General features: G+C 36.2%; 1 protein-coding gene and 1 pseudogene across 2 annotated transcripts in view; both read left to right on the top strand.

The window, feature by feature from the left end:
* The window catches only part of DDAH1 (dimethylarginine dimethylaminohydrolase 1), a 207,043-nt gene that overhangs the window by 101,513 nt on the left and 87,335 nt on the right, over window positions 1–18,195 (top strand). The gene's annotated exons all lie outside the window — the stretch shown is intronic.
* On the top strand, window positions 5,679–5,797 carry LOC120583407 (uncharacterized; annotated as a pseudogene).

Raw genomic sequence — 18,195 nt, 5'->3', positions numbered from 1 at the left:
AGAGCATGGGAGTTGGAGTCAGGACAACTGTGTCCCAGTCTTTGCCTGTTCCCCGTGTGGCTTTGATCATAGTCTGAGCTTTGGTTTTCTCATATGTATAATAAGGGTAATGATTCCTGTTGCTCAAGGCTTTTGTGAAGATGAAATGAAAAAAATATGAAAAGCCTTTGTAATGTTAAAGTGCTATATATAGGCAAGATATAAAAATCACCCTTTTGGAAATTCAGAAAATAATTTTCCTTAGATGTGTGCTCCAAGACAAACCTGTCTTCTGAATCCTGCTCTGTCGCAAACATGTCATAGAGTTGAAAGCCATGCTGTTGTAAGAGCAATAAATACAAAACATCTGGTATTGTGCCTAGCGTGTAGTAGTCACTCAGTGAATGACAGCTGCCATCGCTGTTACTACTATTATTATTAGGATATGTAGCATTTTTTAAGTTGCCTCTAAGTAAAGCAGTTGAGATTTCTGAAAAGAGTAGAAATCTTCAGTCTTTATATAGGTCTGTACCCTCTATCCCTGAACAAGCAACTGATTTCTTGGCTCCTTTCCCCATTCTCTAATCTTTACTCGTGTGCTGTCAAGATGACTTTGAGTGCAGAGAAGAGGAGCTGTAAAAATTCAGGTGAGCATTGCTATCCTCTTGAGCATGCACTTTAATTCTCTTATTATCTATGTCTGTCAGACAGTGGAGTCTCTACTGAGAATGGTGAGGCTATAAAAATGTCTGCATTTATCTGCAAGACTGATAAGCTACTTTATTTGGAAGTCAAGGTGGAGATGGAAACCTTTCAAGTACTCGATGCCATTGAGCCTTGTTAATTTGTGAAAGGGTTTCATACTTGCCCTCTTTCTATTTTCTTTTTTTAACCATTCTTAATTTTCCAATCCTGCTTTTTGTTGGCTTCAAATGTGCTCACCCAAGTCTTGCCAACTTCAGTTGGAGGAAATATATTTCCGAGCTTAGTTGGACATCAGTTTTTTTTGGTCCCTGCCCAGACATTTGACAGAGAAGGTAGTGTTAGGGGGTTGGTGGTGTCTAGACAGTAAAATCAGAAACTGTGTAATTTATGTTGTATTACAGACATCCACTTCCCGGATTGGAAAACGGAAACTGGTTTTTATCTAAGGAAGTTACATTAAAAACCAAAGCCCCCGGGTATTTCTGACCTATGAAAAGTTGGAGCTTGAATAGTTTTACATAACATTCTCCAGCCCCTTCAAAGATGAGTTATTAAGAGTATTACTGTGTAGAGCCAGGGATGAGAAATAAACTTCAAAGTTGCAGGAGATAATTCATAGAACTATGTAGTAATTCTTCCGGCTACTCACCACTGGTTAGACCCCAGTAAGCTCACAATGCATTTGGGGTATTACACATCGGTTTCAGTGGGATATTGGAAAGTTGGTGAGGAGAGAGGCTAATAGCCAGAGAGGACGGAGTTGTTTGGAAGTGTAAAGAAAATTGAAGATTTGACCCGGGGATCAAAAACAAAAAACAAAAAACAAACCAGACTTTCCCTTAAATAAAAAAGCATGTTCTTGACTATGAGAAAGTATAATAAGGAATTTAAAATGCCTCGATTATACCACAATATTTTGTGTTTCTTTTTTGGTTAATGCTCATAAACATTGGAGACTCAGTATTCATTTTTGTGAATACTATTGAAAGACAAAAATCTTAATAAGCTAGTCAAAAATTATGTAGAACTAAAGGTTTTTAAATCCCATGATAGCTTTTGTTTTGTTTAGACATGGACAATTATCTAGATCTTCAATTAAACTTCTGTGTTTCTTTCAGAAAAGTATAAACGCCCCTGTGCAGAGCTATGACATTTCATATCGAAGGTTGCTATCTGAACTGTTTAGAACACATGCATGGTCTTATTAGTATTATAAATTAAACTTTGCTTCTCTCAAATCCTTTTATTTTTTATTTTTTAACATTCTTTTAAAATGTCTTTTATTAATATCTCTTAAATAGGAAAATTAATCATCCAACTTCATTCATTACCAAGGAATTGTCTGGTTATCCTCATCAGACACTAGGTTACTCCACTATAGTTAAATCTCAGCTTCATAGTCTTCACTGGATTATACCTGGGTCCTAACAGGTGCTCAACAATTGTTAGTTGAACTGTATGTTCAGTTGCTTCTAAATCCTCCATGGAAAGCACCTTTTAATGTGCAGTAGCTAGACAATTAAAGTTTGTTTTAAAGATCAGATAGTTTCAGAAATATTTGATATTAGATATTAGAAATAAAGAAAAAGGATATGGTGTAGAATGTATTGATTGCTAAATACTCATGATATGTATAATATGCAGAACTCTCCATAGCAGGCAGGGATTGTGATGAAAGCGTTTTCTATAGCATTGTAGCCCTTCAGCAGGAAGAATGGGAGATCAGAATTGCATCAGATACTTGGCAAGCTGAATTCACTTGCTCAACATGTCACCTCAGTTTGGGACATTTAGATTGTTGGCTTCCCAGGGTGACAGTCTACATTCTTCAGTAGTTTCCATGGTGTTAGCACAATGCCGATAATGTAGAGGATACAGTGGGAAATTCTTGATTCTTTGGTGAATTGTCTATATAAAAGAAAGCTTTGATGACCAGCATGAGCTGAAACATTAGTATTCGACTACTGCAGAAATAACAATAATAATGGTGATAACAGTCATCATTAATTAAGCACTTACTGTCAGCTAACTTAATCTTTCCAATAACTCTACGAATTTGATATTATGACCAGTTTTCCAGATATGCAAATTAAAATTCAGAGAAGTTAGGTAACTTGACTAAGATCACAAACTTAGTAAAGACTGAAGTTATTTCTAGTCAAATCAGTCTGTCTTGAGTCAAAAATCTATTCTCTTAATTACCATCCTATTATAGAACTTTTAACCTACTTTCTTCACTAGTTTCTCATAAGAAGTTATATTTTGGCCAACACTAGTCTGCTCAGTAGAGCTCCTTCCAGCTAGCCACATATCATACCTTGAAAGCCAAGGGCCCTTTGAATATAGATCTTCCCTCATCATCATCTTCATCCTTGTTCAGATTATTTAATGCTGCATAACAAATTATCCCAAAACATAATAGCTTAAAGCAATGGCAGAATTTAATTTGCCCATGAATCTGCAATTTGGGCAGGACTTAGTGGGAATAACTTGTCTCTTTTTTGCTTGGGGTCAGCTGGAGTAGCTCAAAGAGAAATAGAAGAATAATTATTTACATTTCTGGCAGTTGATACTGGAAAGTATCAAACGGCTGGAGGCTGGCACAGCTGAGGCTCCACAGTCCTCTCTCTCCTTCTCTGTGTGATTTGCTGTGTGCTTCTCCAACATGTTGGCATCGGAGTTGCCAGGCTTCCTACATATGGGCTCAGGACACCTAAGAGAGAGTTAGTGAGAGAGAAAAAGAGAGACAGGTGGAAACTATATTGCTTTTTCTAACCTAGTCTTGGAAATTATTCACCATCACAGTTTTTTTCATAAGAAGCAAGCCACAAAGACTGACTATTCAAAGGAAGGGGAATTAGTTTTCACCTTTTGCTCGAAAAATGCCAAAGAATTTGTGAACTTGTATGGAATCCACTGCGGTACCATGAATCTTGTTTGAGTAGCTCCACTCCTGTCTCAACTTCCAGCAGTAGGGCCGGCCCTGGGCAGAAATGTGAAAAAAGTGAGTTGTCAACAACCTCCATCATTCCACAATTGTGGCCCTCGCCGCCTTTCAGGACCTCTCTTCACACCAGTAATGGAACTGTGGGGCCACAGATCCTCTCTGCTCTCTCAAGCTCAGGACTTTTCATCTCAATCACTCCACACTCCTCCTCATCTTAATATCTAGATACATCTCTAGATGATTAGTACACCCAGAACAGTGAAGCCCAGAGAGATGCTAGGCACTGCTAGCAACACATTCAGCAGAGCTCTTTATACAGCAGCACCACCTGGTACCTCAGCCATCTCTGACCAAGTCTCACAGTGTGCCAATATAGCCACCAGACATTTTCACCAATCACACATTATTGTTTTTTCTTCATTTGTATTAATAATATGCCACAGCTTTCCAAGGATGTTTCTACTAAAACCTTCATTGTCCATTTTAGTACATTGTACTCTACTGTTCCCTGAAACATTAAATCAACATGGCACTAATAGAAGATATTAGCTCTGACATGTCAAATACCTGTTTGATGGCACAGAAAAGTTGTGGGTTAGTTTTTCTAGGAAGAATACAGTGATTTCAGGGACAAAGCAGTATTTTTCTTCTTTGGCTCTCCCGATTATTTCAATGTGCTGGGAAATAAAGCACAGCACCTCATTATTTACATAAATTATGCTGCATGTTTTTCTCAAGTTTGTGAAAATGCATTTTTGGAAAATAAAGTTTAAGTACTATACCTTCTTAGAGCTTTGAGAAATAATAGGGAATACTGTTTTGTGTGCTACTAAAACAAATTATTATAGTTTTGTCTGTGTTGTCTGGAATGTCCTCTGCCTTATTTCCCACACATCAAAATTCCATTGTGTTCTTGAAGCTGAAGTAATCTGCAGGATTTATGGTGTTAGGGCCAATGACTCCACACTTTGTTTTTAATCATCTTATACATTCCATAGTGTTCTATAAAGGCACACGCCAAGTACATTTTCTGATTTTAAAATATGGCACTTGATTTGGGGAGTGTAGACACGGCCCTTAACTCCTAATTCTTAATCACTTCATTATACCTGAGCAGTGGGTCTTATGCTACTTAATCTTACTTCCACAAGCAGCTGTCGCCAATCTTTGCTCTCCAGAAAAGTGCAATCACCTGCACTGGGATACTGCTACATTACCGCAATGCCAGGTTAGAAGGCTGAGTTTAGACACAGCTGACTATGACCATTACTAGTGGCCACTTAGGGAGTGATTATTGTGTCAGGGACTTGAAATGTTTTGTCTCATTTAATCCTCTGACATAGGTGTTAATATCTATATTTTACAGGCAGCAAAACCAAGGCCTCGAGAGATCGAGTGATTTGCCCAAGATCGCCTACTAATACATGTTGAAAACTTGATTCTAAACTGGGCTTTCTAACTCCCCTGCCCTGCTTTTAGCTTGATACTCTATTATAACCATTGGGAGAGTAACTTACTAATTCGCTGTCCTTTTACCCTCTGCCACTACCTTATCGTAATGCAGAAAATTCCCAGTTGCTAGAGGATGCTCTTTTCTTTTCTTTTTTCTTTTTTTTTTTTTTTTTTGCAGTGGTATTGCTGTAAGATAAACATTTTCTCTCATGCACTGTGAGGTAACATGTATAGTTAAGAAGACAATCCAAATAGAAGTCTGAGAGCTTGCAGAGTTTCTATTTGCATGAGGGCCAAATAAGCTTCATAGGGCTTGGTGACATTGTGTTGCCACATTATGAATATATTTTTATAAGTGAATTGAACTCATGGGAAGCACTAGAATTGATAGTCAGCCCCACACTGAGACTGTAGAAGGAGAAGGAAGGACCCAGGCTGCTTCCCACTGCCCTGTGTTAATTGGACAATTTTATGAGTGAGCCTGTTGAAGTCTTGTGCAGAATTCAATGAGATGATTAACTATGAGAAACTAAAAGAGCAGCTCTAGTAAAAGGAATAACACTGAGCACGAAATGCCTTTAAAAATTAGGGACCTGTCTATGGCCATGCCACCCTGAACATGCCCAATCCTGTCCGATCTCAGAAGCTAAGCAGGGTTGGTCCTGGTTAGTACTTGGATGGGAGACCACCTAGGAATACCAAGTGCTGTAGACGTTTAAAAAAAAAGTAGGAACCTGGAGGGTGAAGTGTGCCGTTTCCATCTCACCCAAAGGTTGCTGAAGAAAGAAAGAAGGGAGCAGAGACTTCCAGATTGATACCCACATAGAAGCAGTGAAAAATCAGGATTCAAGCCTTGTCAGCTGACTCTAATGTCAGCAGTAATGAGAGGAATTTGTCCCACGAAACTTTTTGTCAGTTCCCTTTAGACTTTAGTTTGTGGTGTCATCCAGCCAGCTCTTACGATAAAAGACCTACACGAGTTCAGTGTGCTAGGCACTACACCAGAGACTACTGGGGTTAGGTGGGAAGAAGAATAACCAGACAACTGTAACAGTGATAAGAACTATGATTACGAGAAACATTAAATATAGTTGGAATGGGAGTGGGTGCCCATCTAAAATAGATAGGTCCAGGAAGACTTACCAATTAGTGACCTCTGAGATGAGATGAACATTTATTTATTAAGATAGTTTTATTACTTTCAGGCATGTGCGTATACATTTATCTCTCAGAGAAACTTTAAAAACTTACATAGTACTATGTCAAATAAGAGTCAATGGTGATAGCAAATGTCCTTGCTTTGTTCTTGATCTAAGAAAGAAAGCATTCATTCTTTCAACATTAAGTATAATGTTATCTCTAAGGTTTTTATAGACCATCTTTATCAAGTTGAAGAAGTTCTCTATTATGTTTCTGAGTGTTTTTATCATGAGCGTGTGTTGAATTTTTTAAAATACTCTTCTGCATCTAATGATACGGTCACATGATTTTTCTTCTTTTACCTTTTATATGGTTGGTTATGTTGATTTATTCTTGGAATATTGAACCAGCCAACTTGATTATAGTACATAATTCTTTTTATATATTTCTGAATTCTATTTGCTAATATTTCATTATGGAATTTTATGTCTCAGAGGGATATTGGTCTGTAGTTTTCTCTGTGTGTGTGTGGGTGGGTGGGTGGGTGTGCGCTGTCTTTGGTTGTGGTATTAGGATAACGATAGCTTAATAAATTGAATTGGGAAATGTTCCATCTTCTGTTTTCTGGAAGAGATTATGTAGAAGTGCTATAAAATCTTTAAACATTTGGCAGAACTCTTCATTGAAACCGTGTGGCCCAGGAGAGTTCTTTTTTGAAGTTTTAAAATGATCAATTCAGTTTTCTTAATTGTTATAGGATTATTTAAATGATTGGTTTCACCATGAGTGAGTTGTGATAGTTTGTGTTCTTCAAGGATTGGTTCATTTCAAGTTGGTGAATTTATGAGTGTAGAGTTCTTTGTAGTGGTCCCTTATTTTTCCTTATGTCTTCAGGATCTGTAGTAATAGTCCCTATTTCATTTTCGATGTTAGTAATTTGTGTCTTCTCTCTTTCTTCTTTGTCAGTGTTGCTAGAGGATTGCCAATTTTATTGATTTTTTTTCAAAGAACCAGCTTTTTGTAACATTGTTTTTCTGTTTTCAATGTTTTGATTTTTGTTCTTATCTTCATTGTTTTCTTCTTGTCTGCTTACTTTGATTTCAGGGGGCTTTTGCTTCTCTTATTCTTCTTGAGGTGAAGGCTTAGATTACTGATTTGAGATGTTTCCTCTTTTTCAATCTAAGCCGTTAGTGCTATAATTTTCCTTCTAAGAACTGCTTTAACTGTGTCCCACAAATTTTGATATTTTGTATTTTCATTTTCACTCATTTCAATATATTTCTCAATTTCCCCCTGAGACTTTCTTTTCGATTCATTGACTGTTTAGAAGTATGATTTCAAGTGTTTGAAGCTTTTCCTGTTATCTTCTTGTTATTCCAGGTTTGATTCCACTGTGGTCCGAGAGCACACTCTGTGTAATTTCACTTCTTTTACATTTGATGAGGTTTGTTTTATGGCCCAGGATATACTAAGTTAAACATATCTTGAAAAGAACAAATATTCTGCTGTTCATTATTCTATAAATGTTGATTAGACTCTGTTGGTTGCCAGTACTGTTGAGTTCTGTATCCTTCCTGATTTTATGTCTACTTGTTCTATGAATTCCCAAGAAAGAGATGTTGAAATTTCCAACTATAATTGTTGATTTGTCAGCTTCCCTTTTCTATTCTATCAGTTTTGCTTCACAAATTTTGCAGCTCTGTGCTTTAAGCACGTAGCCATATAGAGTTGCTATATCTTCTGGAAGGACTGACTCTTTTAACATTTTGTAATATCTTTCTCTGTCTCGGGTAGATTTTTTTGCTCTGAAATCTACTTCATCTGACCTTAATACAGCTACTTTTGTTTTCTTTTGACTAAGGTTTGCATGATATAAGGTTTCTCATTCATTTATTTTTATGTTGGCTACTTTAAAATCTTTGTCACATAATTCTAATGTCTCTGTCATCTTAGTGTTAGTATCTGTTGGTTGTCTTTTTTTAAAATTCAAATTGTGATTTTCTTTGTTCTTGAGATGATGTGTGATTTTCAATTAAACCTGAACATTTTAGGTATTATATTTTGAAACACTGGATCTTATTTGAATCTTCTGTTTTAGCTGACATCCTCTACCGCTGCTCTGGCAAGGGACAGATGAGGGCACTGCTTCATTACTGCCAAGTGGGGGGTTCTGTATGTGGCTTCTTTTATCAGCATACCCTTTTGAAATTCCTTCATGCTGCTGCCAGTATCAGTAGGTCATTAATTTTTTTCTGAATAATAATCCATTATATGAGTAGTATTCCTGAGTACTTATGAAGAAATTCCACAACTTTTTTCATTTACCTTTTACTCATGTGTTTATCTATTATATTGAATCTGTAGATCAATTTTGGGATAAATGACATCTTACTAATATTGAATCATTCGAAGGGAACTCAAATATTTGTTTAGATTGTATTTAATATAACCCTGCAATGTTTTGTACTTTTGCAGTTTCCTTATCTAGTTGACAGTTTTGGTGCTATTATAAATGATATTGTTTCTTAAAATTTATTTGCCAGTTATTTATTGCTAGTATATAGAAATATAATTGAATGAATTGTGTATAGTGACCTCGTATCTGCAGTCTTGCTAAATTCACTTATTCTAGCTTTTTTGTGTGTGAACTTTGTAGGATTTTCTATGTACATGATCATGTCATTAAAAAAAAGATAATTTTACTTCCTTTCCAAACAGTACGCCTTTTCTTTCTTTCCTTCCTTTCTTCTCTCCCCTCCCATTCTCTCTCTACTCTTCTCTTCCTCCTCCTTCCCTCCCTCCCTCTCTCTGACTTATTGCTTTAACTATGACCTTCAGTACAACATTGAAAGAATTTGTGTGCATGGAAATTCCAACCTATTTCTAACCTTAGGGGAAAGTATTCAGTTTTTGAACCATTAAATATGATGTTAGCTGTTAGTTTTTCATAGATGCTCTTTGTCAGATTGAGAAAGAGTCCTTCTATTCCTAGTTTGCTGAGAGTTTTTATGATTTTGTGAATGGGCTTTTCTATAGCCATCGAGATAATCATATGGTTTTCTTTATTCTGTCGATATGGTAAATTGACATGATTTTTAAAATACGATAAATAATAACTAGTTAAATCAATGAACAACATAAAAACATAAAAGTATTTCTACTGAAAATTATTGCAAGTTGTGGAGACCTGTTTTCACCTTTACTTAATGTTGTTCTTAAATTTCTAGCCAATGCAATAAAATACAAAACAAATAACAGGCACAACACAATCAGATGCCTCATTACTTCATTACTTTTATGTCCTATACTCACTCCCATCTGGCCACTGCCCAAAAACACTCCCTCCTCAGGATTTTGTATTACTGACTTGAACATTTCTCTCTCAGACATATGTATGCCTCATCCCCTCTCTTCATCAAGCTACTTAGAGAGTTCTGCACAGACCACTTTATTTTAAATTGCAAGACCCTCCACCTTCTACACTTGTCTCCCTTTCCCTGCTCTGTTTTCTCGGAAAATTTATCACCTTCTCACATAATATATTTATTTATTGTGTTTATTTATTGTTTTTATCCCTCATTAGAATATAAACTCCACTAGGGTGGGGCTTTTTGTATGCATTACTCAAAACATGTGTTCCCATTGTCTAGTATTGTGCCTGGTATAGTAGATGTTCAACAAATATGTATCAAATGAATGACTTGGAAAGGAAGACCAAAGTCATGATTATTTACTTTGCTAAACTGTCTAATTAGAAATTCATAGGCAATCAAGTAGAGAACTATTAAAACTAATGGCAAATCAGGTGGAAAGATCAATTGATATTTCATATAGTAGCACTATCTATTAGTAAATATTTTTTAAATCTTCTGCAAATATAAAATGCCTGGGGAAAACTTTTATTAAAAAACTTACAGGACTCACATAAGGAAAATTGTAAAACTTTACTTAGAGACATAAAACAAGAAAAAAATAAAAGAATATGTTTCTGGGTGTTCACTAAATCTCACTAGATATTGTGAATTTTTTTATTTTTTTCTAAATTAATTTACATATTTAATAATTAATATTTGTATCCCAGCAAGACTTTTTTTTTGCCTTCACAGATGAGTTGAAGTTTGTCTAAATTCAAAAATAAGTGGACAAAAATAGCAAAGAACACTTTTGAAGAAGGGGGAATTGTATTTGGTTAGAGAATTTCCCTTATTATAAGATATTAAAGCATAATATCAAAGAGTAATACTTCAAGTGGTACTAGTGCAAGAGTAGACATAACAATTAAGGAAGTATAATGAATAGTCTAGGACCAGACTCAGGTGTACATAGTAATTTAATAAATGTGATAAGAGGCATCACATAAGAGGCTCCACAGCTGACTAATCATTTTTTTTAAATTGTGTATCACAGACACATCAAAATAAATTTTGGATGGTTCAAAATGTTAAATGTAAAACCTAAAAAGTAATAAAACATTGAGGAAAAGAGAAGCAAGGCATTTTTATGTGCTATTAGGGTAGAGGGTGGAAGGAATAACGTAAGTGTAAAACAGTTTCCCTAGTATTTTTCTCCATAATTATTGTAGCTTGGGCTACAAATCATACATTTAGATTGCACTGTGTGGTTGTTAGCTTGTTGATGTTGTTTTTATGAAAGAACATAGATAATTTTGATGATATTCTTAAGAAAGAATGGTATTAAATATGGAAGCATGAGATTATAAAAAATTTGCTCAATTTTTTTCCAGCTTAAGAATTCAGTACAAATTGTATGTATGTTACTTGTTTGATTGGTTTTTGGATTAGCAATACTACCTGTGAAATTCTTTACAATTCCTTACAATTTCTTGTATTAATTAGCCTCCTTCAGGAAATTCTAAGGATATTCTCAGACTGAGTGCTAGATCTATGCAATTGCCATTGTTGTTTAAAATTAAGGACAGGAATCTCTGTAGCTGTCAACCAAATACTTGATGTATTCTCCAGAAATAAATGAGGGGAGGTAGATTTCATATGCAGAGGTGAAGAAATAAGTCCTCTCTCCTCCCCCTAGCTAAACTCAAACCCACACTGCTTTCCTGCTGCTCCCTTCCTCCGGACATGCCAGCTTGGGTCCCTTGCCAGGTCCTTGATGTTTTACCTCCTAATTACAACTCTTTTGGCACCTCAGCCTTTTCATGAAAAATTGCTAAGTGGCACCTGCAGGACCTTAGAAACTAAAACAAAAAAAATAAATACTGTGTGTGTGTACAGCCTGGCCCTGAACCAGTTTTTTTACATGGGTTGGTATCACACAGTGTAAATATCAGTGTCAGAGTGGATTCCACGGTTTGGAGTCATCTTCTCTGAACCAGTAAGTTTAAGCCAAAACTAAACAGAGAATTGTAAGGTCTGGAGTATTGTTATGTTTTGTTGGTTTGGGTTTATGAGAGTCACTTCAAGCCTCGATCAGTTCATGCCTCTAATTTGCTTTCACCACAGTATGCCTTCAAGATGCTAAAATACCAGAAGAAAAGTGAAAAAAAACGTTGGTTTTGTAGATGCCTTAAACACTAATCATGTGAATTAACTAATGGAAGGTGGAATAGATAAACTAAATCATCAAGTAAACTAAAATTCATTTATATTTGTTTCTGGAATATGTCATATGATATTTTCCTAGGAAGAGTCACATTCTTAATTATGTTTGGTTTACAGTAATAGTAAAATAACCACATTTCCTGAGTACAATTCAATTGTGACATTAAGGGATGTGGTGTTCTTTCATCATTCCCAGCAGGGTAGAATCCACTGGCAAAAAAATTGGCCATGAATAATCCACAAAAACAAAGTAGATTTGGCTATATTTAGAAGCATCTGTAACAACAGAATTTGTATTATCTCTGTGTTCTGGTTTTGCTTAGACATCTCAGAATAATAGCCTTCAGAGGGACGTTGGGGAGTCTTCTCACTGATTTAGCATAGGTTAGCTGAAGGTCTGCTTTATACCATGTACTGTGTTAGCCCATCGGGAAAGGAAAATGGGAGATGGAGCGGCCACATCCTCAAGCAGTAGTCTGTTTGGTGATGCTCCATCTAGCTGTCTCAAGCCTTTGTTCATTCATTTACACTCCAGGATTGCCAAACAGGGCTAGACCTCTGCCCTCAAGGAGCTTGTAGTCTAGGAGAGGATGCAAAGGACATGGACCTAAAAAGGGGGAATACCTTGTCTTTTCAAAGACAAGGATACCCTTTTTCACCACTCTTACTCGATACACTCTTGGAAGTCCTAGCTAGAGAAATCAAACAAGAGAAAGAAATAAAGAGCATCTAGATTGGGAATGAAGAAGTCACATTTGTCACTTTTTGCAGAAGACATTAATCTTTATATAGAAAACCCTAAACACTTCACCAAAAAACTATTAGAAACATTAAACAAATACAGTAAAGTTGAAAGATACAAAATCAATATGCAAAAATCCATTGTGTACCTATATACTAACAATGAAATTTCAGAAAAAAAGAATAAGGTGAAAGCTATCACACTGCCTTATTTCAAATTATACTACAAAGCTACAGTAATCTAAATAGCATGGTATTGGCAGAAAAATAGACTCACAGACCAATGGAGTAGAATTGAGATCCCAGAAGTAAATCCACATATAAATGGGCAAATAATTTTCAACAAAGGAGCCAAAGACGTATAATAGAGAAAAGAAAGCCTCTTTAATAAATGGTGGTGGAAAAATTGGAAAGCCACATGCAAAAGAATGAAACTAGACTGCTATTTGTCACCATACACCAAAATTAACTCAAAATGGATCAAAGACATAACTATAAGACCTGAAACAATAAATTGTTTAGAAGACAATATAGGTGCTAAACTCATGGACCTTGGTTTTAGAGGGAATTTTATGAATTTGACTTCAAAGGCAAGAGAAGTAAAAGCAAAAATAAATGAATGTGACTATATCAAACTGAAGCCCTTCTGCACAGCAAAAGAAACCATCAACAAAACAAAAAGACATCTTCTGAATGGAAGAAGGTATTTGCAACGCCTCCAAAAAGGAGCTAATATCCAAAATATATAAAGAACTCATACAACTCAACGACAAAAAAACAAACAATCCAATTAAAAATGGGCAGAGGACATGAATAGACACTTCTCCTGAGAAGACATAGAGATATCTGGCCAACAGATGTATGAAAAGATGCTCATCTTCACTATCTATTAGGGAAATGCCAATCAAAGCCATAATGATATACCTATAAGAATAGCTATTATCAACAAGATAAATAATAACAAGTGTTGGAGAGGTTGTGGGGTAAAAGGGACCCTCATACACTGCTGATGGGAAAGTAAATTGGTACAGTCACTATGGAAAATTGTATGTGAATTACTCAAAAAATTAAGAATATAATTATCATATCCAGCAATCCCTCTTCTGGGTATCTACCCCAAAAATTTGAAAACATTTACCCGTAAAATATGTGCACCCCGATTCTCATTGCAGCATTATTCACAGTGGCCAAGACATGGAAACAACCAAAGTGCCTTTAATAGATGATTGGATAAAGATGTGGTACATGTATACAATAGAATATTACTCAACCATAAGAAAAGATGAAATGCTGCCATTTGTGACAGTATAGATAGATCGTGAGCTAATCATGCTAAGCGAAATAAGTCAGACAGAATAAGTTGAGAACCATGTGATTTCACTCATTTGTGGGATATAAAACTAAAAGCAACAAATGAATAAGACAAACAAAGACTCATAGACACAGATACAGACACACCAGAGGGAAAAGGGGTGAGAGGAGGTAGATAAGGGTAAAGGCAGTCAAATGTATATAACAGAAAGAAATTTGACTTTGAGTGGTGAACATACAATGCAATATACAGTTTATGTATTATTGAGTTGTACACTTGAAACCTATGTAATTTTGCTAACCAATGTCACCCCAATAAATTTAATTTAAAAGAATTAAATAAATAATTTTCAATCATCTCAACAAGGGTTTTCTGAATGAAAGAAATTTTGTAACTGCAAAGTCACCTCACATTTCCTTTCAGAAATGCCTTTTATTATACTTAAGGTTAAACAAAATATTGAACTTTTATAAAACTTATCATCACGTTTGAGTTATAGATAGTACTCGCTGGGGATGTTAGCGCAAATCAACTGCCTGAGATTGTGGGAGGGTATATCACCCTCTGAGTGCTCTGCCTCCTGTAAACTCCAAAAGCAACCTCCTGGGTGAGAAATGGAGGAGCACTTTGAGACCATTCACCTCACATAGTTTAACTCTTCTGCTCATTTTATGAGACCGTAAGTGAATGTATGTTAAGAAGATTGCTTACTCCTCCAAGCATCGGCTTTGTCGGGATGGAGGTGCTGCTTACCCAGTAACAGGTCAAGAGATGCCTCATAGGGTAATATGTATTTCTGCACAAAGGAAACACTATCATAGAACTTTTAAAAGAAGGAAGGGAGTTTTCCTGTTTAGTAGACACAGGAGGAGAATTCTAGCTTAAGGAGTAGCCTAGTCTACTTCAGTCCCTGGAACTTCTGTCTTCTCATTGTCAGACAAGCAGAAGGTGAGGCATTTTCCTTCACCTGCTCTGCAGACCTATCCTAGTTTTCCTCAGCAGGACTCAGAAACTTCCTATCCCCAGAGCCCTCTGCAGTTTCCCAGCCTTCTTGTCTATAGCTCTGGACTCGCACAATTTCTTTCTTTGCTTACTTCACTTCTCCATGTTGCTATCTCTAGCCATATGGCCACAAATTCTCATCTTTTATCATACTCAGTAGGAGACACTTTCACTAGAAAATTGTAGCCCAGCAAAGCTCTGGAGCTAAAATGCTTAATCATTCTGAGTAAAGTGCTACTTTCTTTGCTATCCAGGCAAGCAGGAGTAAACAGGCAAGCTGCTGGCTGTTTGTGTTGTCTGGAATTACTTGTCTTGAGTCTGCTGCAGGAAGTTGGTGGGGAACAGACCATTCCCACTGCCTTCTCAGATATCTTTTCACTGACCTGACAACAACCTTACCCTTCTTAAGTATCAGTCATCTCCAAGCAAACGTCTGCACATGCAATAACATTCCTCTCCTGAGCCTTGAATCTAAGAAGTCTGGAATGGCAGTTGGATAACTTGAAGGATCTTGGGTGACACAAACTTCTTGGCTTCCCAATATGGATAGACACCTTAGTGGCAGTTAGCCAGGATTCAGCTGGTTAACACCTGACTGCCGCAGCAGTCTGTAACCTTCTATAACCAGTAAGACCGGGATATGAGTTGGTACCATGAACAGAAGTGTTGAGCCTCAGTTCTTTGGACTATACTCCTCATTCATGTCCAGATCTCAGTGTTAGAGGAGATATTTGACACTGGAAGGACCAGAGCCTTTCCTGCCCCCTCCCTCACCTGGGATATTTGCGGAGACAGTACATTAGGGAACACATAAATGTTTCTGAACGGAAAGCGTGCAAAAAGAAAAAAATGCTCAAATATCAGGGGTCCGTGTTGTGATCTTTTCTGTCTCTTCCACTTTTTCTCTCTTCTGTTATGATATTTACACCATGTTTGTTTGTTTTCCAAGAGCAGTTGACAACAGTCAGTCATGTAAACACACCCAGTTTAACGATCATGTGAGAAGATAAATGACTATTTCGGTCCGTCCCTTTGAGCTGGCCCTGCATGGGCTGGCAAGACACAAGTATTTTACACAAGCCATTTCTATATAGACATCTTACAGCTGTGAAAAGTCTTGCTTAAATCCAAGTTACCATATGACCCAGTTGAAATAAAAAAACTCCGAAGTTCCATAACTAGTTTGTTTCTTCTGAACAGACTCTTTGACAGCTGGAAATCAGAGGTTTCCATTAAAAAAAATTTCAGAAAATGAACAGATTTTTCAGACATGTCATAATATAGACTATTCTCTAGTTCATTTTCCATCATCTCTTCCACTGTTTTGGGGGGGAAAAAAGGAAAAAAGACAAAACAAAAACCAGAACTGCAAAAATAATGAGCTCTTTACGTACCGTGGAATTGAATAGGGTTTAAATGAGAATCAGAGACCTGTACTGTATATTATATGTGCACGTACCCAGCATAAACTTATCTTCAGTCAAATGGAAACCAGCACTGACACTGACTAGCTATAATCCTGAGGAAGTTACTTAACTTTTCTGAGCCTTATTTGCCTCAGCTATAGATAAAGAACTTGAACTAAGAGCTTCCAGAAGATAACAAGGAAGTTTAGAAGCTTTAGCCCAAGTGGATGTGCCAAGAAAATGTAATGATTTTCAACATCTTTGTGATCTCAGGTAATTTATTGATAGCCAACATTAAATTAGCAGAAGTTGTTTGAGTAACCTGTGAGCTAGTTATCTATTTATAAGACAGTGTCTTAGGTCTCAAAAATTGGTGGTACTGCTTGAACAGTGGCGTGCAATTGCTTAGAGAACAAATGAACATTTAATTCAGTAAACGTGTATCGGGGGACTTCTGAGTGCAAGGACTTATGTCAGGTTTTGCACAATGACATATTTAATCTGTGTAGCACTTGGTAGTTTATAAAGCACTTTCATATGAATTATTTTGTTTGATTTTCATACCAACACTGTGGAGTGGAGAGGGCACACATTATCGCCATTTTATGGATGAGGAAATTGAGTCTCAGTGACATACATGGAACACTAATTTTAGTCTGTTATTTCTGGGTTCCAAGGAGAAAAGGAATGGAGAAAATATAAAGGGAAAACTTTATACGAAAATTAAATATCCTCATGATGGTGATGATGATGATGGTGATGATGATAATATTTAATGAGCTCTCACTGTGTGCCCGACACTGTTCTAAGTGTTCCATAGATATTAACCAATGTAATTCTCACAACAATCCTAGAAGGAAGGTACTGAAATTATCCTTACTAGTGATGAATGTAATGTAAGCTCCAGTAGGACAGGACGTTTTATTTATTTTGTTCACTGCTATGTTCTTTGCAATTAGAATAGTGCCTAACACAAAATGAGAACTCCACAAGTATCTTTTGAATGAATGAATCTCTATTTTTCAGATAGAGAAACTGAGGCACAGGATAATAGAGTTACCATCCTTCACCAAAGTCACTCAGCTAATGCAAGGTAGATGCAAGATTTGAATTTAGCTTAATCCAGAATTCTTTAGGACCATAAACTATCCTTGTATTAAAACAAAACAAGCCACCAACCAAACTAGGGTATGTGGTATTAGGGGAAATTTTAAACTACCTTGGAAAATCATAATAACTTTTCTTATTTTAGATTTAGGTTCTTGCAAAGGAACATTTAATTGATGTAAAATTCCAGACTTGAGATATAATCCTTATGCATTGATGGTGATCAAGCTTGGAAAACAGTTGTTTGAGTATTCTGGTACTTCTGTTTAAGAATATATTCTCTAAATATGTGTTGTTTCATGTTAGTATTGGCTGAGGAGCTCATTACAAACTAGTAAAGCCTAGCTCTAATTTATCCATCCTAGAAATATAAATGTCTGACAAATGGTATGACTAGCCATAGAAGCTTGAAGTCAGGATAGAGGGGGAGAAATGCAGATTCAGGTCAGTCAAATAAAATATTTAAGGAAAACTGAGTCATTCGGAAGTTGCTAGCTTGCAAAGATGAACCCGTGAAAATCTAGAAAGAAAAATAAGACCAGAAAAAAAATGGATTGCCTTTGAAAAATACAAATATGAAACACACAATCCCGAAGTGAGATATTGGTTTCAATATAAAAGAATTGCAGTGTGAAATATAGCACCTAACTTCAGGCAGTAATTAATATGACATGACAGCTCACCTAGAAATTAACTGCAAAGAAATGCTTAATTTAAAAATGATATTGTATGATCTCAACAATTAAAACATTAAAGGCTTTTCAGCAAAACATAAGTAATTTTTTTAGTAAAAAGTATACTCTCTCTGACAAACAGCCTGTGACAATA

The sequence above is a fragment of the Pteropus medius genome, unplaced genomic scaffold (genome assembly GCF_902729225.1).
Source record: "Pteropus medius unplaced genomic scaffold, Ma_sr-lr_union100, whole genome shotgun sequence".
Lineage (NCBI taxonomy): Eukaryota > Metazoa > Chordata > Mammalia > Chiroptera > Pteropodidae > Pteropus > Pteropus medius.
The sequence above is the reverse complement of the archived record's forward strand: the minus strand, read 5'-3'. Positions and strand labels throughout refer to the sequence as shown.